We start from the raw sequence: 24,060 nt of genomic DNA, 5'->3' as shown, positions 1-24,060 counted from the left end.
ACACTGTAAAACCCAACAGTCAACTTTATCAAATGAAATGAATGTCGTTAACTCAAAACTGACTGAAAGTTAATTCTACTCATATGAAAACTCTGTATAAAAAATAAGTTTTGAACTCAGTGTTGAAGGTAATGGCTTAATTAAATACCTTATTCAACTTAAATGAAGCAAGTTCACAATACTCGTAGATTCCTTTTTTAACTTAAATGGTTTGTTGCAATCAGTTTCTTTAAACGGTTTGAGTTGCCTTGTTGGGTTTCACAGTGCTCAATCCATTTGAGTAAAGAAGAACTTAAATTAACTAAGTTCACAATACTCATAAGGATTAGTTTTTGAACTTAAATGGAACTTAAATCTGAGATTGTTGTGAAGGATAGATCTATCGATCCTCGAAATCATGATCAGCAATGCAACGAGTGGCTGACGGCAGAGCAGCGTAATGACATCATCTGATTAATATTCAATTATCCATGTGAGCAAAATTACATACAATTAGCAGTAAACGGTTCGTTAAATATATGACATGCAATAACTCCACATTTGTTGAGAGCTGCAGGCTTTACACTTTCATGTGTCAAGAGTATTCATCATGTGTTTCAATGCATATCAATGTATTTAGTTCTACATTTAGAAAAGATTTTCTTTGTAGCCGTTTTTTTTAATCGGTGTAACTGGATGTTCACAAAAGCATTTTGATATTGGTAAAGGCGTCTGCAACTTTTGTGAAGCATAATCACTGGCATATTAACTGTCAAAACATGTTTATGACTGCATTAATGTATTATTTCTTTTTTTTTTAAAGTCACATATTCTGCATTTCTATTATACACAAATTGTACTAAAGCGATCTAAAAAGTTCATATCAATAACTTTTCTCTTTGCACCACCATGGGGCAGTCTTAGTACTTTATTTCGAGGGTGCAGATTGCATAAGTTTTATTAATATATATATATATAACTTTATTTATTCCATTCATAACTGTAACTTTATGTATATATATATATATATATATATATATATATATATATATATATATATATATATATATATATATATATATATATATATATAGGGAAAAAATATTTACTATTTTCCCAAGTGTATATAACTACTACTGTAAGAAAATATCAGAACTCGGTACATACTTTCTGTATTATCTTTGCTTGAACTGAGCCGATTTAATCCTGTTTATATGAATTGAACCTGCTCCCGATCAGGTTTGAGCTAGCAGAGCTGTTGCTATGACAACAACTCTCAGATCAGCTTTGAAGAACGAAACGATCCTGGATCTTGTCAAATCGTCAATATCCAAATCCAGCTAACTGAGTAATCCACGTACGAAGAACGGACCCCTGATTTGTGGACTTTGGGGGTTTTATGATGTGGTCACATGTTGATTGGTCAGTTTGAATGTCTCAGTATTTGGGCTTTAGTCACATGGTCAAGAAAGATACAAAATAGGTGGTAAACTCAGGCCCTGTCTCTCTTTTCCTGCCCTCGTCTTTTTCTGCCCTCGTCTTTTCCTGCTCTGCTCCTCTCCTCCTCTGGAGTCTATCTTCTCTGACTCTTCTGCAATCCGGCTAACTTCTGGGCCTGCTCTCTTTGTCTCTCTCTCCCTCCCCCTGTGTCTCTCCATCTACCTCTGGTAACTTTAATTTTACATTTAAGCTGGGTACAGTTTATATCATATGTTTTATCATTTCATATTTTATCATTCTATACAGTTATTTTGTCATTAATTCAGTTGTAACCATAGAGAATTATTGTCATTAAATCATCTCATTTTCAAGTATTTGTGAATTACTTTTGATTTAACATCAACATTTAACTGTTCCATATTGCAATACAATACAATCACATAATATCAACGCTCTCCCACATTTATAGCTATTAATACTGCCCTTATTTCCGTTTTTGGTATGAGATTGCAGAAGAATGGTTTGACTAGAAATGTACAGTTTTTCATCATTATGCTGATTACTTTTTAGTCGCTCGGCAGAACTACAGTTCGAACCGCTGTGGCTAAAACCCATTCTTACACAAGCAATCATTACCATATGACACATTTGAATATTTACTGCTAAATCAGTATTTAAAAAGCTCATACATTTTGTAGTAGTTAGTTCCAATTTTCTAATACACTTTAATACATTTTTAAAAATATGTATTTAACTTAAATTTATTCTATTTTATGCTTTATTTATTGTAAAATTCCCTTTTTGCATGCTGTTTGCAACGTGCCTTGATATAAAACTGTAATTTTAAGGCTGTTTTTCGATGGAGCCATCGAGTAGCACATTAGGACCTGTGATCTTTGTTACACTTGCTCTGGGCACTCAAAATCAAGGTTGACAAAAAGTGATTGATGGCTTAATCGGCTCCCCGGGACAACCGGTGCCAGGGTTCAATATAAGCATTGTTACTCCATATAAACACTGGAGGCAACACTGAAATTATGATTTGACTGTTTTGACCATATTTAGGCTTATCTTATAGATTATGTATTTTCTTTTAATAGAGCTAAAGTTGCCTAACCTGTCACAAATACTTATGCAATCATTACCATATGCATACCTGTCAACTCTCCTGTTTTTCCCGGGATTCTCACGTATTTTACAGTTCTATCCCGCTATCATCCCGTCAAGGTATTTTCCTGCATTTCTCCCATATTTTCAGTCTTTCTTTGAAGGGTGGCAAATATTAAATATTTTCACACACTAAAAACTGACCAACCCTGATCCAGTTACTATGACCATTTATGTGAAGCTGCTTTGACACAATCTACATTGTAAAAGCGCTATACAAATAAAACTGAATTGAATTGAATTGAATTAAATAGCCGAGCCTCCCTATACGCAACCCATACCGCCGAACCACCAGGGGCTGTCTCTTGCTCCTAAATGTGAGTCTGTTCTCTGCTTTCGCTTTGTTTAGGCATAAAAACACTTTGAAATAAATATAAAAAATGGCGCGATTCCCTTTCCTTTTCATTACAGGGGCCGTCTCCCCTTCATATGCGATCTTCAAAACAGTCATATAGCAGTGCATGACTGTCAGCTGACGCATTCCATATTGATAAACAGACGCTGTTTCCCAAACGAATTCTGTACACGCGATTTGAAGTGGAGCAAAAGTCTGTGTTTTGGGTGCGTATTTAAACCATAGACTGTAAGATATATGGACGTAGTGTCCGTGACGTCACCCATAGGTTTCTAAAGAGCGCAAAAGTAGCCACAAGTAGGCGCGGCCAACCGTCGCCATTTTGTTCACGCGTCATCACACCCACGGCGGGATACCAAACAAGGGCAAAGAGGCGGAGAGTGAGCGGAGCTACAGACACCTGCTGGCATTTTGCTTGGACCTGGTTCAGACACACTTTACTTTGGGAGAAATGCTTAATACTTTATCACCTGTGACTCGCTTGTATTCTGACCACTTGTTCTTGGTTGTACACTATATCAATAAAGCGTTTAGACTTTTAAAAATACTGTAGTAATACATTGAGCCACTAAACATTGTTCTTATGCTGTTTTTCAACAGGAGGAAAACGCAAATTACTTCCAAACACTTCAGATATAGTCTGTGTTAGTTAATGCAAGACTATTGATGAAATCCAGCATAACACTATGACAACGCTTCAGATGACTGTTCTTGAGCCTACAGCTAATCAATTTGTCGGATTCTGGAGTGCATTACAGCTCTAAATATAAATATAAACGATAAATGATCTTAAATAAAACAAATACATGTATAGAGATGGTATATAAGTGTATAACTTTACTCACATGGGAAACGGAGGCAGCGTGAATGGTTTGTGAATGCAATTAAGTGCACTCAGCATGCCATGCCATCTAATAATTGTAGGAAACAAGTCCAAAAGGCAGTTGACTGTGTAAAGCCACATAAAACAACACCGAAATACGATAAATATGCCGAGTTCAGTGGCTAATCTGCAGGATTCAGCTGAGGTGACGTGACTGTGACCAACGAGACCTAGCTGTCACTCAAGTGGCCACGACCTTAATTATGCAAACTTAATATAACTTAATATAAAGGAAACGGATGAGTTATAAACAAATTTACCCCCCTCACAGTTGTCATGAAGGGTAATATTAGCTGTATGAACCAAAATCTTTTTTGTACCAGGCTGTAAACACCTTTTTTTCTGCTGTAAAGTTGGCCATACTAACAGTGGGCTAAATTGAAATTTGCTCTATTTTGGAGTCAGGAGCGGCCAGGACTAGCGGAATTTCGGATGAAATGCTGTTTTAGTACTTCCGTATTGGCTTCCTGAAGGAGAGCGGGAGGTTGCTGCTTGGTTTAAACAGACATATACACAAAATTAATAATAATAACCTCTAAAGATATTTATATTGGTGTTTTTTTTAAACACAACTAATTTCGTCCTAAATGAGCATAAAAAATTAGGAGAGCAGTCGAATGCTTTTATTATAACGTTAGATGTCTGTATGGGAATCCCTTATTGTGGTGGGCATATCCCTTATTTTCACATCCCAATGTTGACAGGTATGCATATGACACATTTGAATATTCACTGCTAAATTAGTTTCAAAACCTCATCAATTTTGTAGCAGCTTGTTCAATATATACACTTTAATACATTGAAAAAAAAATTATTTATTTTATATTTGTTCTATTCTATGCTGTAATGCAGGGGTCTCAAACTCGCGGCCCGCGGGCCATTTGCGGCCCTCAGTGCAATATTTTGTGGCCCGCGCCGACCGCTGTACACTGACAGAATCAGCGGAGCGGGGAGCGCTGGCATTCCCCGCCCGCCGTGTAAACAAAGGAGCGGGGATGCCGGTGACGTCACCACGCACCCCGCCCCTTTGTTAGACGCTGTGAAGGGCGGGAAGTGTTACCAGGAGAGAACTCGCGCCGGCCAGAACCAAGGTAAGCTGTTCCCGCCCCTGCCTGCCACTTAGCTACCACTTAGAAAGTGCCCTTCCAAAATGATCAAAAGTGCCCTCGCGACGCGGCACACCTTCGGTCCTGCCCTTCAGTAGGCGCGCGACAACACAGCTGATCAGTACGCGCGCGATAACACCGCTATTCAGTACGCGCGCGATAACACCGCTATTCAGTACGCGCGCGATAACACCGCTATTCAGTACGCGCGCGATAACACCGCTCTTCAGTACGCGCGCGATAACACCGCTCTTCAGTACGCGCGCGATAACACCGCTCTTCAGTACGCGCGCGATAACACCGCTCTTCAGTACGCGCGCATCCACTCTGCAGTGGGTGAGGGAATGGAAGTTTTGAGTGAGTTCCCCCAAGCCATACTGAGGGTCTCAACTGCTTCCGCTCTAATGCCAAATGTGGTTCAGATTTGTGAGAAGAAGCGCTGTCAAGTCTCTGGCAGCAAGGAGTAGGCAAAAGATGCCATGTTCAGAAGAACTGTTCATAATCTTCACTCAATGTTCTATTAATGTTCAGGACACTTCATGTTCAGAAGAAATAATTAAAACTGTTAATAATGACATTTGAGGACTTTTTTTTGTGAAATCCCTTATGCGGCCCAGCCTCACCCAGACTTTGCCTCCTGCGGCCCCCAGGTAAATTGAGTTTGAGACCCCTGCTGTAATGTATCATAAAATTCACTTTTGGCATGCCGTTTGCAATGTGCGATGATCTAAAATGTCCTGATCATAATTTCAAGGCCGTTTTGGGACACCGCCATCGAGTAGCACATTGGGACCTGTGATTTTGTCACATCTGCGCTGAGCACTCAAAATCAAGGTTGACAAAAAGTGATTGATGGCTTGATCGGCTCCCCGGGACAACTGGTGCCAGGGTTCAATATAAGCAAGACTTTTGGAAGGCACGAGGTGGAATAAAACGGCTCTCAGAGGTTTTTGTGGCATTGACATAGAGTTGAAGGACCATAAACCCGCTGTAATGTATGAAGCGCTCTCTATTGTTTGACTGATAGTGATGGCGGACAGTCATTTCCACTGCACTGCAGGCGTCCAGCTGCCGGTGTGAATCCTGCGCTGGCGTATCTGGGGTTTTATAGCCCGCCGCATGTGTATGATTAGTGTTACTGCAGTCTGGACAACAGCATATGAATAATGGAGAGGTCACATGCGGTCAAAGCATCCAATTCCTTCTGTGAGCGCTGCTGTCAGATCTGCTGAGCTTTGTTTTCAGATGAGGCCGAACATTAGGTTTCAAGACGACCCGCTGTTTTAAATGACCTTTCCAGTATGAAAAGTCATATGGCATCGTGTCCGACTGTATGAAAAAAAGTTCCTGTTGCGGTGTGAGTCATTTTTAAAGGGGAAAAGCATTGTATGCGTGTGCGTGTATTGGAGTGTTTTGCAACCTTGATTTTTCAACACTGAAGATTCACTAAAGCCACAAGCCTTATTTTTTCATTGCGTAATGAAAAAAGAAAATAGTCTTGTAATGGGTTTCTTTAGGAACTGAATGTTATTCATACAAAGAAAACCAGCAATGCGTTTAATAATATATAACATACAGTACCTCAAGTTTAATAAGTGCAGCATCTGCACGATCTTTGACATTACAGTAATAAATGGCATTTTAGAGGAGGTGTTACCGATGGTAATACTATTTTGCACTTAAGTATTTTTAATGAATTAAATGTAAGCTTTTATGAGCAAAAGCATCACTTTCAAACAGTTTTTTAAATTTAAGGTGATTCAAAATACTAAAATAAAACAGATTTCGGATAATCCAGTGAAAAAAATGCAAACAATTAACCCTGTTCAGAAATGCTAGGTAAAACAGTGTGGATGTGGATCATTTTTGTTTTAAAATGCCATTTTAACGAAGACGTATTAGTGTAAACAGGGCCTAAGTGTGTATTTTTCGTGAGTGTATTTTTCCGTCCGCTAAAAACGCACATCACGTGACCTCACACACATGCGCTCATTGTCTGAGCTCCAGAGAGCAGTACACGTCAGACAGTTTATCAAGGATGTACTGCTGGATCGCATCTGACTGTAGTTGTTAAAGTGATTTTTAATTAATCTTGTCTCTATCTAATGACTCTTCGCTCTTTTGAATCTATCAGGTAACCTGTCAAAGAGTCAGTACACTACTTCAGTCTTTCGCTTTCACACTTCATAATTTTAGTCAAAACCTCAGATACTGTTGGTTGTGCACCTTTTTTACCGAACAACGTCCTGCAAAACAAGTGGTCGACAGGTTGTAATTTGTGTGCCACTTATCTTTATTTACTTATGATTTGTTAATGGATAAAACAAAGACCATGCGGGTCAGGTAGTTGAAATGGTAGGTAAATAATTCGTTCACCTCCGCCTATGACGATGATGCCATCGTCCATCGTGATATTTTACATTAGACATTGTACAATGCCAAATTGGTCAACATCGCCCAACCCTAATAGATAGCCAATTGTAGTGTTTTTTTTTTCTTTTCTTTTTTAAGGCATGACGTTAAAATATGAACATAATCATAAATGTATTAAAACGTACTTGTTTGTTGAAAAAAAAAATAATAATGACAAAAAAATACTAATTTTATAATCTCCTGAGTTCCATGTGCAGCCAAGCTGTCGTTGTGGCAGGTGTATTCTGGGAAATTTCCCCTTGGTTTTGAATGTGGTTCTAAAAAATCTGTTTCAAGGGCTATCTAGCCCTTCCCCTTAGCCCTACGCCTTCAAGCTTAAGAGAATTGGGACACCCCTACCCCTTAATGTGAACGTGCAAAACGAGGGGTAGGGGTAAGGGAAAGAATTGGGATTGGGCTTATATGATGTAATGGCTTTGCAATCAAAAAAATGTCAAATGAGCATAAACAGCCACCAACATCTCCACCTATGATGACAATACCATTGTGATGTTTCATATAAGACATCATACAATGCCAAATTGGTCAACATCGCCCAACCCTAACAGATTTTTTTATTTTTGTATTTTTTTAAGGCATGACTGTAAAATATGAATATCATTTTAAAAATATATTAAAACATGTTTGTTTGTTTGTTGTAAAAAAATCATAATGACAAAATAATACTAATTTGTGCATCTCCTGATTTCCATGTGCAGCCAAGCTGTCGTTGTGGCTGGTGTATTCTGGGAAATTTCCCCTTGGTTTCGAGTGTGATTCTAAAAAATCTGTTTCAAGGGCTATCTAGCCCTTCCCCTTAGCCTTACGCCTTCAAGCGTTAGAAAATTGGGACACCCCTACCCCTTAATGTGAACGTGCAAAACGAAGGGGTAGAGGTAAGGGAAAGAATTGGGATTGGGCTTATATGATGTAATGGCTTTGCAATAAAAAAATGTCATTATAATAGAAGTCAAATGAGCATAAACAGCCCCTGACATAATGAAAGGGTAGTCAATTTAAACAATACACGAGTTAAATGTATAAATAAACCTTTTTTTTTTGCATTGACAAGGCTGCAAAATTCCCTAATTTTTGCCCCTTTTACAAAATGAGCAACATTGTGATGCTTAACATGAACTACTGGCACTGCCAGTGTTTAATTCTACAAAAATATTTAAGTCCATGCACAGAAAAGCACTGATGCAAAAAAATTGTTGTGATCCGTCTCCTTTTTCACCATGTTTTATGAATGTTTCTTCCCTACATACAGGCATATGAAAAAGGATCTTTGGAAAGCCACATGAGGAATTGTCTGCCGTCTGAGTGAGTTTGATTCATGCATTCATAATCGTTGGTCTCGTTCATGATGTGATGTATTTTGCACGGCTGCAGTTTCTATTGAAACATTTTCTGCTGTAGAATATTAGGTTTTAGATGTGAGAGAACAGATTCAGTGGAGAATGAGATCTTATTTTTACTGACAGTGCACCTCATTTTTGGTCCGATATCAAAAGCTGTGGTCAGTTCTTTTGCCTCAGTGCAACATTCACAAAACTACATTGCATTAAGCAAGGGGAAATGTATATTCAACTAGTCAAATATCTAAATGCAACTTTGATTAAACTCCGCTATTGATAATAGTTTTTAAAACAGATGGATTCAATTGATTAACAACCTCAGAGCTCACAATAGATAAGTCTTTTATTTAAAAAAATCAATTTCCTTATTATTTTGTTCAAATTTTGCACTTAATAACCTATCTGCATTCAAGTGGTGATAACACATGAAGATAGAATAAAATGCATTTTTTTTAAGTGCAGAGGCTTTGTTTATCTTATAAAGAAAAATAAAGTAAATAAATCTTAATTTTTATTTCTATGTAAAATGTCATAATGTTTGGCAACTATATATATATATATATATATATATATATATATATATATATATATATATATATATATATATATATATATATTTATATATATATTTATATATATATATATATATATATATATTTATATATATATTTATATATATATATATATATATATATATATATATATATTTATATATATATATATATATATATATATATATATATATATATATATAAATATATATTTATATATATATATATAAATATATATATAAATATATATATATATATATATATATATATATATATATATATATATATATATATATATATATATATTTATATATATATATATTTATATATATAAATATATATATATATATATATATATATATATATATATATATATATATATATATATATATATATATATATATATATATATATTTATATATATATTTATATATATAAATATATATATATATATATATATATATATATATATATATATATATATATATATATATATATATATATATATATATATATATAAATAAATAAATACTTGTTGCAGGAAAAGAGTTAAACATGATTTAAAAAAATATTTAATTGATGCAAATAGATGTGTTAAATTGATGTAACAACCTTGGAGCTCACAATAGCTCTGTCTGTTATGGTTAAAGAAAAATAATTACCAATTAAAAAATCACAATAGCGTTGTCTTTTTAATATTTTTGTTAAAAATGTTGCATTTGATAAAACCTATCTGCATTCAGGTTGGGTTAAAACATGAACACATGAATCTACAGTAGAGTAATTGATTATTGGTTCTTTAATTTTTATATAATGTCATACATTCCAAACAGAAAATATTCTACGGCTTGTCAATATTTGGGGTAAAACCATCAAAAAAGGTGCAGGTTGCTGGCAATAAAAAAAAAAAAAAAAAAAAAAAAAAAAAACTGGCAGGGAAAGAGTAAAAAATCAATTTCCCACTTAATTTTTTTTTTTTTTTAATTTTGTTGAAAATGTTGCATCTGGTGATAAAACAAAGACATAAAGATGAAATGAAGCATTTCTGGCGTAAAAGAAGAGGCTTCATTATCATTTTTTTTTGTTATATTATATGTCATGTATTCAAAGTAGTAAATAGTACATATATATTCATGTCTGATTCCAATCAAGTCTGAACAGTACATATATATTCAAGTCCGATTCTGATCGAGTCTGAACAGTGCATATATATTTACGTCTGATTCCGATCGAGTCTAAAAAGTACATATATATTCACATCCGATACAGATCGAGTCTGAACAGTACATATATATTCACGTCCGATACCGATGGAGTCTGAACAGTACATATATATTCACTTCCGATACCGATTGAGTCTGAACAGTACATGCATATTCACGTCCGATTCCGATCGAGTCTGAACAGTACATATAAATTCAAGTCCGATACCGATTGGGTCTGAACAGTACATATATATTCGCGTCCGATACCGATCAAGTCTGAACAGTACATATATATTCACTTCCGATACCGATTGAGTCTGAACAGTACATATATATTCACTTCAGATACCGATTGAGTCTGAACAGTACATATATATTCACGTCCGATACCGATCGAGTCTGAACAGTACATGCATATTCACGTCCGATTCTGATCGAGTCTGAACAGTACATATATATTAACTTCCGATACCGATTGAGTCTGAACAGTACATAAATATCCACGTCCGGTACCGATCGAGTCTGAACAGTACATATATAATCACTTCCGATACCGATCGAGTCTGAACAGTACATATATATTCACTTCCGATACCGATCGAGTCTGAACAGTACATATATATTCACTTACAATACCGATCGAGTCTGAACAGTACATAAATATCCACGTCCGGTACCGATCGAGTCTGAACAGTACATATATAATCACTTCCGATACCGATCGAGTCTGAACAGTACATATATATTCACTTCCGATACCGATCGAGTCTGAACAGTACATATATATTCACTCCGATACCGATCGAGTCTGAACAGTACATATATATTCACTTCCGATACCGATTGAGTCTGAACAGTACATATATATTCACGTCCGATACCGATTGAGTCTGAACAGTACATATATATTCACTTACGATACCGATCGAGTCTGAACAGTACATATATATTCACGTCTGATTCCGATCGAGTCTGAACAGTACATGCATATTCACGTCCGATACCGATCGAGTCTGAACAGTACATATATATTCACTTCCGATACCGATTGAGTCTGAACAGTACATATATATTCAAGTCCGATACCGATCGGGTCTGAACAGTACATATATATTCACTTCCGATACCGATTGAGTCTGAACAGTACATGCATATTCACGTCTGATTCCGATCGAGTCTGAACAGTACATATATATTCACTTCCGATACCGATTGAGTCTGAACAGTACATATATATTCACTTCCGATACTGATCGAGTCTGAACAGTACATATATATTCACGTCCGATACCGATTGAGTCTGAACAGTACATATATATTCAAGTCCGATACCGATCGGGTCTGAACAGTACATATATATTCATGTCCGATACCGATTGAGTCTGAACAGTACATATATATTCACTTCCGATACCGATCGAGTCTGAACAGTACATATATATTCACTTCCGATACTGATCGAGTCTGAACAGTACATATATATTCACGTCCGATACCGATTGAGTCTGAAAAGTACATGCATATTCACGTCCGATTCCGATCGAGTCTGAACAGTACATATATATTCAAGTCCGATACCGATCGAGTCTGAACACTACATGCATATTCACGTCCGATTCTGATCGAGTCTGAACAGTGCATATATATTCACTTCTGATTCCGATCGAGTCTGAACAGTACATGCATACTCACGTCCGATACCGATCCAGTCTGAACAGTACATATATATTCACTTCCGATACCGATTGAGTCTGAACAGTACATGCATATTCACGTCTGATTCCGATTGAGTCTGAACAGTACATATATATTCAAGTCCGATACGATCGAGTCTGAACAGTACATGCATATTCACGTCCGATTCTGATAGATTCTGAACAGTACATATATATTAATGTCCGATTCCGATCCAGTCTGAAACTGCGTAATAATTGGGCCCGGTTTCCAATAACGTGATCAGATCTGGAAATTCCTAAATAATAATAATTAAAAAAAAAAACTGGCAGGGAAAATTTTTTTTTTTTTCTGATTTCAAACAGATGGGTTCAACTGATTGACAACCTTGTAGATCTCAATAGGTCTGTCTGTCCTTGTATATAAAATACAAATCTATTTCCCGATGGAGAAAATAAATCTAAGTCTTGCTTCCAGAACCCTACTGTTGCTTTATAAAGTAAGTGGCAGCATACTTGATTCCAGCATACAGCAATGTGTGTAAAGCTATGATGACTAACCTTGGATATTTCCCACAACTTCTTACCAAAGTGAAGCTGCGTGTGTTAAAAGCGCAAGTGTTTGTAGGCTAAGGATGAGCGCTCCTCCTGAATGTGGCTTATCGTGATGCAGACAAGCGTTTTGAATGCCAGACATGAAAGGAGATGAGCTACCCAGATAAACTCTAAAGTCTGAGCTCTGGGCCAGACGTGCATGGCAAGATATGTTTCTCCATAACCCGCAGAGATATTTGCAGTAAAAATGAATAAGTCGTCGGAGCAGGACGTTTAATCTCTCCATTAAAATCTTTATCGTTGAATCACTATCGTTCCATCGGTTGCGCATACGAGCCGGGAATATAATCGTTTCTTTCCCTGGCATTAGCACAGAGAAAGCTAGATCTGGATCTGCGGACCTACTTGGCTGAGAGTTGATGAAGACGATTAACTCCTCCATCGTTCACAGAGTTAATTGAAACTGAACTCTGTCATGTTTTGGATTCAGAAGAGGTGTTGAAGGTAGTTGCGAAGCTGTTATTTATTTTAATAATTCATCCGTCTGTCTTGTTTTGCTCTCACACTTTTTAGCCGAGAGCCACGAGACCGCTTCGGCTACAGCCGTTTTGCGGTTTTAGATGGAGAAGTGGAAAAGATTTTAATTGGGCACACGCACGAGTAAAAGATTGTCAGTTTCATTTAAACTTTTAATTTGCTTGTCAAACCAAATGCTCAAACGATTAAACGTAATCCCTCCTGTCAGCTGGATGCTAATTTTGAGAGAATTCATGACGGGTTATGTTGTTTTTTTTTGTAGCATTTCTTCCTCGTCTCTTTTTTGTTCTTGCTTTGTTCATGTGAAAGTGAAATCTCAGAAAGCTCTTTATCTTTCAGTGCTGTAGTCACTGCTCAAATCACGAAGCATCACATTATCCTTGATCTTTGTAGTAAGGGTTCATTGTATTACTAAAACACTTATTTTAACTGAAACCCACTGTCATATCAAGGAGAGACTTTTTTTAAGCAAAGCTGCAAGGGCTTGTTACTGCACATTTTATAATGTCAGACTGACATGCATCATACTGGGTATGTTAAAAATTCGTTATAGTTACTAGTTACATCTCACAATTATTAACTGAATTCCCTCATTATAGGCAATGCGGTGGTGCAGTAGGTAGTGCTGTCGCCTCGCAACAAGATTGTCGATGGTTTAAGCCTTGGTTGGCTGCTCCGGTTTCCCCACAGTCCAAAGACATGTGGTACAGGTGAATTGGATAGGCTAAAATTGTCCGTAATGTATGAGTGTGAATGTGTATGGATGTTACCCGGAGATGGGTTGCAGCTGGAAGGGCATCGGCTGCGTAAAACATGTACTAGATAAGTTGGCCGTTCATTCCGATGTGGCGACCCTGGATTATTAAAAGGACTAAGTCGAAAAGAAAATGAGTGAATGAATGAATGAATACATCATCATAGAAGTGACAGATAACTATTTGGCTTACTTTTTAAAATAAATATGTAAACCAAAATTTACAAACTGTATATCTAGTAAAATTTAATAACAAAATTAAATAAATTACAATTATAAAAGATTCTACACTAATCTAAACTACATCAATGTTGCTGTGGGATAATGTGAAAGAGGTCTATCAATTTTTTTTTTCCATTATTGATGTTTCCATTATTGATGTTCACTACTAGTTTAGAAAATCACACAAAAATCCCTTATATACATAACGATTAAACGTAATCCCTCCTGTCAGCTGGATGCTAATTTTGAGAGAATTCATGACGGGTTATGTTGTTTTTTTTTTTTGTAACATTTCTTACTCTTCTCTTTTTTGTTCTTGCTTTGTTCATGTGAAAGTGAAATCTCAGAAAGCTCTTTATCTTTCAGTGCTGTAGTCACTGTTCAAATCACGAAGCATCACATTATCCTTGATCTTTGTAGTAAGGGTTCATTGTATTACTAAAACACTTATTTTAACTGAAACTCACTGTCATATCAAGGAGAGACTTTTTTTAAGCAAAGCTGCAAGGGCTTGTTACTGCACATTTTATAATGTCAGACTGACATGCATCATACTGGGTATGTTAAAAATTCGTTATAGTTACTAGTTACATCTCACAATTATTGACTGAATTACCTCATTATAGGCGATGGGGTGGTGCAGTAGGTAGTGCTGTCGCCTCGCAACAAGATTGTCGATGGTTTAAGCCTCGGTTGGCTGCTCCGGTTTCCCCACAGTCCAAAGACATGTGGTACAGGTGAATTGGATAGGCTAAAATTGTCCGTAATGTATGAGTGTGAATGTGTATGGATGTTACCCGGAGATGGGTTGCAGCTGGAAGGGCATCTGCTGCGTAAAACAGGTGCTAGATAAGTTGGCCGTTTATTCCACTGTGGCGACCCTGGATTATTAAGGGACTTAATCGAAAAGAAAATGAATGAATGAATGAATGAATGAATGAATGAATACATCATCATAGAAGTGACAGATTACCAGGGAAAGTAACTATTGGGTTACTTTAAAAAAAAAAAAAAAAAAAAAAAAACTGGTCCCACTTTATATTAAGTGGCCTTAACTAATATGTACTCACACAAGAATTAATAGTTTGTTACAATGTACTTATTGTGTAAAAACATGTATTTACTGTGTACTTATGCTTGATTAAATACCTGTATGTAATTACATCTGTATTTACCTTCTGTAATTACACTTGTAAATACACTGTTGACCATTCCCTACACCTTAACCCACCATTAAACCTACCCACACCCCCAAACCTGTCCATAACCCAACCTCTATCCCAACTCAAGAGCATCACAAGTGCTCTCAAATACTTTATGAACACAGTAAGTACATTGTATTTATTTTTTGATGTAAGTACATAGTAGTTAAGGACACTTAATATAAAGTGGGACCAAAAAACTTGTTAACCAAAATTTACAAACTGTATATCGAGTGAAATTTAATAACTAAATGAAATAAATTACAATTATAAAACATTCTACACTATTCTAAACTACATCAATGTTGCTGTGGGATAATGTGAAAGAGGTCTATCAATTTTTTTCCCATTATTGATGTTTCCATTATTGATGTTCACTACTAGTTTAGAAAATCACACAAAAACTCCTTATATAAGTAATTTTACACTGAAATAAATGACAGAACAATGAATGAATAAACAAACAAAATAACAAACAAATAAATAAAAATAATTTAATAAACAATTAATAAATAAAAATTAAAATAAATAAATTAAAACAATTGTTTGTCTAATGTTTGTCTAATGTAAATCCAAGCAACATATTAGCTAAGTATTTCGCTTTATTCGCAAATTATTTTTAAGTTTGTATTTTTTTATTTTTTATTTTTTTACAAAGTATGAAGCTGATCGATCCAGTTCTTGTCACTTGTCTCACGGTGCACTTGCGGTGTTCTTTCAAATAGGTGCACCTGGAAATTGTGCGTCGTGCCGCTCACGCACCTCATGCACATCGCTCCTAATATCTAAATATGCACACTCCCAATATGCACGCAAGCCGCGCACCTCCATAAGTCAAAAATTTACTTGTGCATGCAAAAGATGGAATATGGGAATGGCTCTAAGTGAAATCATGTGTTAATCAAAGTTAATCAAGTGTGTGTGTGGGTATTAGCTTCGGTGTCCAAGCTCGGAATTTAAAAGTAGCGCACTCGGTGCTGCTGAGAAGCCTTTACGATTAATAAACCGTGACTAATTAAATTGAGGTTAGTTGTGAAATAATGGTGAGCACTTTTTTAGACACTCAAATCGCTTTACACATTGGGGGGCATCTCCTCATCCACCACCAGTGTGCAACATCAACCTGGATGACGTGACAGCAGCCATATTGCGCCAGACCGTACACCACACACCAGCTGATTGGTGGAGAGGAGACAGAGTGATTAAGCCAATTATATGGGGAAGGTTAGGAGGCCATGACACACAGATGCCAGTGGGCAGATTTGGCTAGGATGCCAGGGTTAAACCCCTACTATTTTTCGAAGGACATCCTGGGATTTTTAAGGAGGAGAAATTTGGGACCTTGGTTTAACGTCTCATCCGAAAGACGGCGCTCACTGTGCAGTATAGAGTCCTTGTGACTATACTGGGGCAGTATGACCCACACAGACCGCAGGCTGCCTTTAGATTGAAATAGAAACGCTTTGTTTTTAATTACTATATGTTTAGAGTACTTCTGTTCTTACTGTTGATAAACAGTAAGTCGTGTCAATCTTAAACCCTTTTACCAAATCATTTGTTCTTGTAATGGCAAATCATTCATTGAGTCCTTATTATAATATGCTGATCTTATGCTCGAGAAACATTTATTATATCACTGATCTTATATTATCAATGTGCTGCTTCGTTTTTTTTTTTTTTGTTGCAAAAATCCTTGATGAATAGAGCATTTAAAAGAACAGCATTCATTTGAAATTGATGGAAAGCTGCTGCATCTTTCAAGAAGTTTTTCTCTCCTTTTTGATAAATTTAATGCATCTTTGCTTGATAAAAGTAATTTAATTTATTATTAAATAGCTGTGAATAAACATTTGACCTATTTTCTCACTTGAAATCCATTCAAAAAAGCACACACACACACACACACACACACACACACACACACACACACACACACACACACACACACACACACACACACACACACACACACACACACACACACACACACACACACACAAACATTTCTTCAAGTATTTTTAGTATCTTATAACCAGTGACAGGTTTGTTTGTAGGCGTTCACAAGCGTAAAATGTACTTTCTGAGTCTGCAATATCTTTGATATCACCGCTTGTGACAGTCCCTAGTATGCTGTTGTGGTGCCATCAGTGCAATTTACAGTGTCTGGCTCTGGATTAAAGACACATTCTTGTGCACTGTAAAACCTAATAGTAAAAAACACTAAATGAAATTGGTTTAACTCATCATATTTTTTAAAAGTTACTTTGACTTAAAGGTGCTGTAGGTGATCTGCCAGAATGCTAGCATTAGCATAATAACTAATTTTACATCCCTCCCCTGCCATCCAAAGCCACGCCTCCTTAAGTCATAACCGATTAGATGTAACACTAGATCATGTCAATGAGTTGTTGACAGGCCAGCGGGTGCAGGAATTAGGGAAGTGTGGGGCACAAAGTAACGTGGAGTTATATGTAACACAGAGTTTTAAGGTATTTGCTCAGGGTTAATCGTGACATGCTTCTGTGTTTTTTTTTTTACCACAATGTCGGCAGATGTCTTTCTGCTAATTATTGAAAATGTTTGGAGAAATTTGGATGCAAGAAACAGGAGAAACCATTTTTGCAGCATAAAAGTATTTTTAATATAGTCAATATTTTTTTTATTTAAAAATATCTGTTAAGTAAAGGTTTATTTATATAGCACCTTTTCCAGACACAAAGTGCTTTACAATAATAAAAAACAAGTAAAAGAACGCATATCAATAAAAGAAAACATTAAAACAAGTAAAAAATCTAATTACAGAAACACTAATACTATTCATTAAAGGCTTAAAGGCAAAAAGATGCGTCTATTAACTGTTTAAAAAAAATAAATAAATCAACTGATCCCAGACTTCTCAGTGCTATCGGGAGAGAGTTCCAGTTCAAGTCACGGTCACCTTTAATCTTTAGATGATTTCTGGGAATGGCTAACAGGTCTTTGCCAGAACCGCTCAGAGACCGGCTACATGAGTGACTGGGTAAAAGATCTTTAAGGCCCATGAAACCCGGTTGTTTCAGCAGGGTGTTTTCACACCTCTACTTTGGAAAAAGTCAGGAAAGTGGACGTATTCAGCTCTTTTTAGGGGAGAGTATCAGAGGAGCAAAAGAGGGATTTTATGGGAGTGTCGATTTGGGCACCCGCTGAGTTTCAGAGTCAAAACACACACACACACACACACACACACACACACACACACACACACACACACACACACACACACACACACACACACACACACACACACACACACAGGGGAGAAAGTGACTGTGTTTACTTGGACATCAGTAATTGAATTATTTGCCAAATAATTAAATGGTGGACTTTAACTGCAATTCAATTCAGCTTTATTTGTATAGCGCTTTTACAATGTACATTATGTCAAAGCAGCTTCACATAAATGGTCATAGTAACTGGAACAGTGTAGTTCAGTTTTTAGTGTTTAAGTTCAGTTCAGTTTAGCTCAGTTCAGTGTGATTTAAAATCATTACTGAGAGTCCAAACACTGAAGAGCAAATTCATCGATGCGTAGCTCTACCAATCCTGAACCATGCAAGCCAGTGGCGACAGCGGAGAGGGAAAAAAACTTCACCTGATAGGAGAGTGAAGAAAAAACACCTTGAGAGAAACCAGACTCAGTTGGGCACGACCATTTTAATTTCTCCGCTGGCCAAAAGTCTTGTGCAGAGCTTCAGTTATCGCGGTGGAGGCTGGAAGCTGGCATCAGCGAAGACTCGTCTGTCCCTGGAGCGTCGCTGGAATCCGACTCATGTTCTCCACTCCCCATGACCATCAGCGCAGCAGCAGCTCAGGATATGGCCTGGTCCCAGATATGGAAACCTTGGGATCATCTCGTTGCTGGTCTTGGATCCAATCAGTGACTCCGCAACTGCAGTTTGGCTCTTTCATTCAGGAATTTCATTCATGCCCCTCATGACAAACGAGATATTTGATTTGAGGAGCTGCTCTGAGCGTGTATTTTTCATGCAGTGTTTGATACCGCACGGCGAATGAGAGAAAAAAACCTCCGCATTTCCAATGTAATCCAAACGTGAGTCCAGCTGCACTCTCATAGAGGGAACATGAAAACAAAACCTTCACTGCAGCAAATTACAAAAAAGCAACACTGCATGATTATTTTGCCAACACAACGTGGCGTCTCTCTGCCGTCTAAACACTGTAAATTAATGAATATTAATGAAAATGCACAATAGAGCGCGCTAATTGGTTTGAACCAAGCCTTACTCATGCATTAATGCAGCACACTCAGTGACGTAATACGGTACTCCCAGGTACAGACGTCCAGTCTACATGCTGGAATACACGCATAGATCTCATAGCTGTGACGCAGCTTCAAAAATTAGTTTCAAACCGGAAGAAGGAATTTGCTCGAAATAACACAAAAACAACCAATTTTCACTTTTTAGTGAGATATATGTGTCCTAATAGTGTTTTTAGCAGTGTGGGACACATATACGACTGTCAACAGCTCAAAAATGTGTTTTGGTGTTTCGTGACCCTTTAAATATATAGGAGTGCTGTGCTTGACCATGCAAAGCTCTATATGTAATGACCAGAATCTTAAAATGTACTCTAAAACTAATAGGAAGCCAGTGAAGTGCCTTAAGCACAGGTGTAATGTGTGACCTCCTACTGGTGTTAGTTAAAAGCCTCACTGCTGCATTCTGCACAACTTGCAATCGATCCATAGAAGGCTTGTTCAGACAAGTGAACAGAACATTACAATAATCCGATCGTGAAGTGATAAAGGCATAAACAAGCTTCTCCATCTCTGTCTTTGACACAATATCTCTGATTTTTGCGATGTTCCTCAACTGAAAAAAGCATGTACGGACAACAGACTTAACATGGCTATTAAAACACAGATCTCGATCAAAGATGACACCAAGATTTCTAATATCACTGCAATTTGAAGATGACAAGCCCCTCCAAAACTTGCCTGATCATTGGGGGGATGCTGTCTGGAGCAAAAGTCAACATTTCTGTTTTATCAAGGTTCAGTTGCAGAAAATTGTCTGCCATCTATTTGCTAATGGAGACTATACAATCCTGCAAGAGAGACAGTTAGGCCCCGTTTACACTGCCAGTTAAATGTGACTCAATTCCGATTTTTTGCTCATATGTGACACAGATCGGTCTGTTCTATTACCGTGTAAACACACAAAAAAAACGCATGCATTCGGATATTCAGAGATCGGTTTCAGGCCTCCTTCATATGTGGAAATAAATCAGATATAGATCGGATATGTGACAATGCGTCATGTAAACATCCAGATCGGATTTATTGAGGCATTTCGTTCTGTACATCATTAAACTTGCGACAATGTGGTGCTTCTCTGCGGTTTAATAACAGAAAGTAGAGCGTGTGTGGAGATGCCGACGTGGTAAACAACATCAGAGGAAACACAGAGGAGGAAAGTGGTCAGTCGCCACAATTTGCTCCCACCAGACCTGAGACCTCTCTCGTACCCATACATTCCTCTGAATGGTGGAGGACATCATACAGCACATAAACCATAAGTGCAAGCTCCGATGACAGCCCTTACACACCTCCGCCTCAATCATTTTAAAGATGGGGCGAACTTCGGGTTGTAACTTTTGCTTTTTGTCGCTATTAATACACACACTGTGGGCTACACATAGAACAACTTTATTCTCTCCAACACCAATGCGCAGCACTGCGCACAGGCAAAAGCTACATCTTCAAATACACACACACACATACACACACCAGGGCCATACCATTACATAAACTGCGTAGAGGTAAATCTGGACTGAACCATTCACTGCTTTTACTACACTTCGCATATTTCGCAAAGCTAAAAACAAGACAATTTCTTCCATCGTGGCTAGTCCCAGATAGCAGGTAGTAATCGGCCCGAGCTGGGCTGCCCTTCGACGTCTCTGGCTCCGACTCTGCATCGGCAAGTGTTATCCAGGCCGAGTATGGCCCGCAGCTCGCTCGCGCACATGCGTCTGTGATGATTCCTGTTAACCATATTTGGCCTGTGTAGAGTCCGGGCCGCTTCTGGCAAGGACTCGGCTTGTTTAACTGATGACAACCGATTAAATTCTTATTTTTTCTAGTAATTTGTGAGCTCCACGTTTAATGACAATTTGAGAAAATATCCATGGTACAACAGCAACAAAATAATAAGAATATTTTGTGTGGATGGTTAGATGCAGACAAAACAATATTCTAAATGTATTATACATATCATCATGGCACAGAATCCGCCTTTATGGATGCGCGAAATTGTATGGCAAGTGTAAACACATGAATTGCATATGGGTCACAATTAAAACAACGTGTAAACAGACAGGCAAACAAATCAGATATAGGCAACAAATCGCAATTGGGCATCAAGACCTGACAGTGTAGACGGGGCCTTAGTCTAGCCTGTCAGGGATAAACGAAAAATATAACTGTACATCATCTGCACAGGAATAGTAAGACATAACTTTAAAACTACTAATAATCTTGCTGAGAGGGTGCATATATAAATTAAAAAGAAGAGGGCCTAGGACAGAAACTTGAGACACACCACAGGACAGAGGAACAGAGTATGAACCTAAAATCTTATATTGCTGTAATTACGGTCTTAAAGGCTAAAAGATGAAACCATTTTGAAAAAAACACAGTGACTGCTAGCCAGTTTTTAGAAAAACATGACACAGCAGGGTTAGTTGTAACAGGGGGTTACAATTAAGCCACACACTGTTGGACACCAACTAAATATTTTTTATTTTTATTTTGTGTGTAATGTTGGGAACTTTTTAAATAAAAATGTTTTTTAATAGAAAATATATTATATTATACTATATATGTTATACTCGTACGAATTTGTCTGCTAAAAATTAGCCGCTAAACTGACAAAAAGGTTGTGGTTAGGGGTTAGGGTTTGGTGCCACACCTCCTTTTTAAAAGCGTATCCCGACTGAACTTGTACGAATTCGTCTGAATTAGCTGCTCAACTGACAAAACGTTTACTTGTGAGATCAGACTGGTATGTCTGCTTGTCCCCACCATAAAAAACTTCTGCAGACATGGCGTGATGTTCTGAACGTTTATAATATTATTTTTTTTTTGTGGCTGATAGACGCAAGTGGCTCTGTGTTTTGGTTTTGGCTTTGCCTTCATGGTCATAACCTAGTAGCTACAACTGTGCACAAAAACAGCAGCCTGATAAAGTAAGTGTACTGGGGTCTAGAAGGAAAAAAGACTGTGTAAACACAAACCAGAAGGTGGCAAGGGGGGACAATCAAATTTGGGTTTGGTACAGGCAATTGAACCAAGTGTGAAAGCACCCTAAATCATTAATAGGGAAACTATTTGATGTTTGTAAGCTAGAAATCAAAGAATTCTGATTGTGTTCACGTCCTGAGCTTGCAGCTTTGCCAAAACTGATTCCCTCTTTCTTTGACTACAGGTTTGCTTCATTGCTTTCGGCTTTGCGTGTCTTTAAATATTTCATTCAAAGGCAAACATGCTGTAAGAAAGTCCTAAATAGCCAAACCAAAGCAATCTTGGCAATCAGTTTTTGCACGGAAGCATGTTGGTTTTGTGTCAGATGGCTGAATTGTGTTGAATAAATTATATTCATTCTGCAAACACACACAACCAGTGCGAGATCTTCTCTTGAGCTCTTGACAAAGTGTAGTGTCAGAGCTACTAGAGAAGACAAGGGTAGAGTAAACAGATAAACAAGTGCAAGCGGCTTCGTCAGGCAGAGCTGTCAACACACACAAAACACAAAGTCGCATCAAAGACAATGAGCTTGTAAGTGTGCGCCGTGATTTCCCAAAAGATGACGCGGCTTTCTTATCTTGTAAGCCTTCAATTGAACGGGAATCTAAAAATGAGATGGTCACAGCATGAGAGGACAACTTCAAAGCGTGTTGGCTAATGCATTTTAATTTGAAAACAAACACACTTTTCTGCGCGTTACAGTCTATTCATTGCACCCAGTTTGATTGTTTTTGTTTTACTCGTTGACTGTATGAAACCAATTGATTTATTTGTGTTTTTTGTTTAACCCGTGTTTGCAACCCACCAAATCTTATGGCCCTATCATATACACGGCGCAATAAGACCCAAGACGTTTATGGTGTGATTTGTTGCTATTTTCAGACCAGTGCAACAGTTATTTTTCACGTTTCGTTTAAAGGGTCACGAAACACCAAAACACATTTTTTGAGCTGTTGACAGTCGTATATGTGTCCCACACTGCTAAAAACACTATTAGGACACCTATATTTCACTAAAAAGTGTAAATTGGTTGTTTTTGCGTTATTTCAAGCAAATTTGTACTTCCTGTTTGAAACGAATTTTTGAAGCTGCGTCACGGCCATGACATAATAGCATGTATTCCAGCGTGCAGACTGGACGTCTGTGCCAGAGTGAGTCTTATTACGTCTTACAGTGTGATGCATTAATGCATGAGTAAGGCTTGGGTCAAACCAATGAGCGCGCTCTATTGTGCAACTTCATTAATATTCATTATTGTCACCGTGTTTACACCACAAAGACGCCACGTTGTGTTGGCAAAACAAGCGTGAAGTGTTGCTTTTATAGTTTGCTGCTGTTAAGTTTTGTTTTCA

General features: G+C 37.4%; 1 long non-coding RNA gene across 4 annotated transcripts in view; it reads left to right on the top strand.

Annotated features, from left to right (window-relative positions):
* Window positions 1–4,835: 4,835 nt before the first annotated feature.
* The window catches only part of LOC141378328 (uncharacterized), a 37,387-nt gene continuing 18,162 nt past the window's right edge, over window positions 4,836–24,060 (top strand). For 2 of the 4 annotated variants that reach the window (XR_012392543.1, XR_012392542.1), the window contains exons 1-2: window positions 4,836–4,915; window positions 8,613–8,665. This is a non-coding gene — a long non-coding RNA (uncharacterized lncRNA). The remainder of the gene's footprint in view (window positions 4,916–8,612; window positions 8,666–24,060) is intronic. The other 2 variants (XR_012392544.1, XR_012392541.1) reach the window with 2 other exon arrangements.

Source organism: Danio rerio, chromosome 16, assembly GCF_049306965.1.
Source record: "Danio rerio strain Tuebingen ecotype United States chromosome 16, GRCz12tu, whole genome shotgun sequence".
NCBI lineage: Eukaryota > Metazoa > Chordata > Actinopteri > Cypriniformes > Danionidae > Danio > Danio rerio.
Note: the sequence above shows the minus strand (reverse complement) of the source record. Positions and strands in the feature narration are given on the sequence as shown.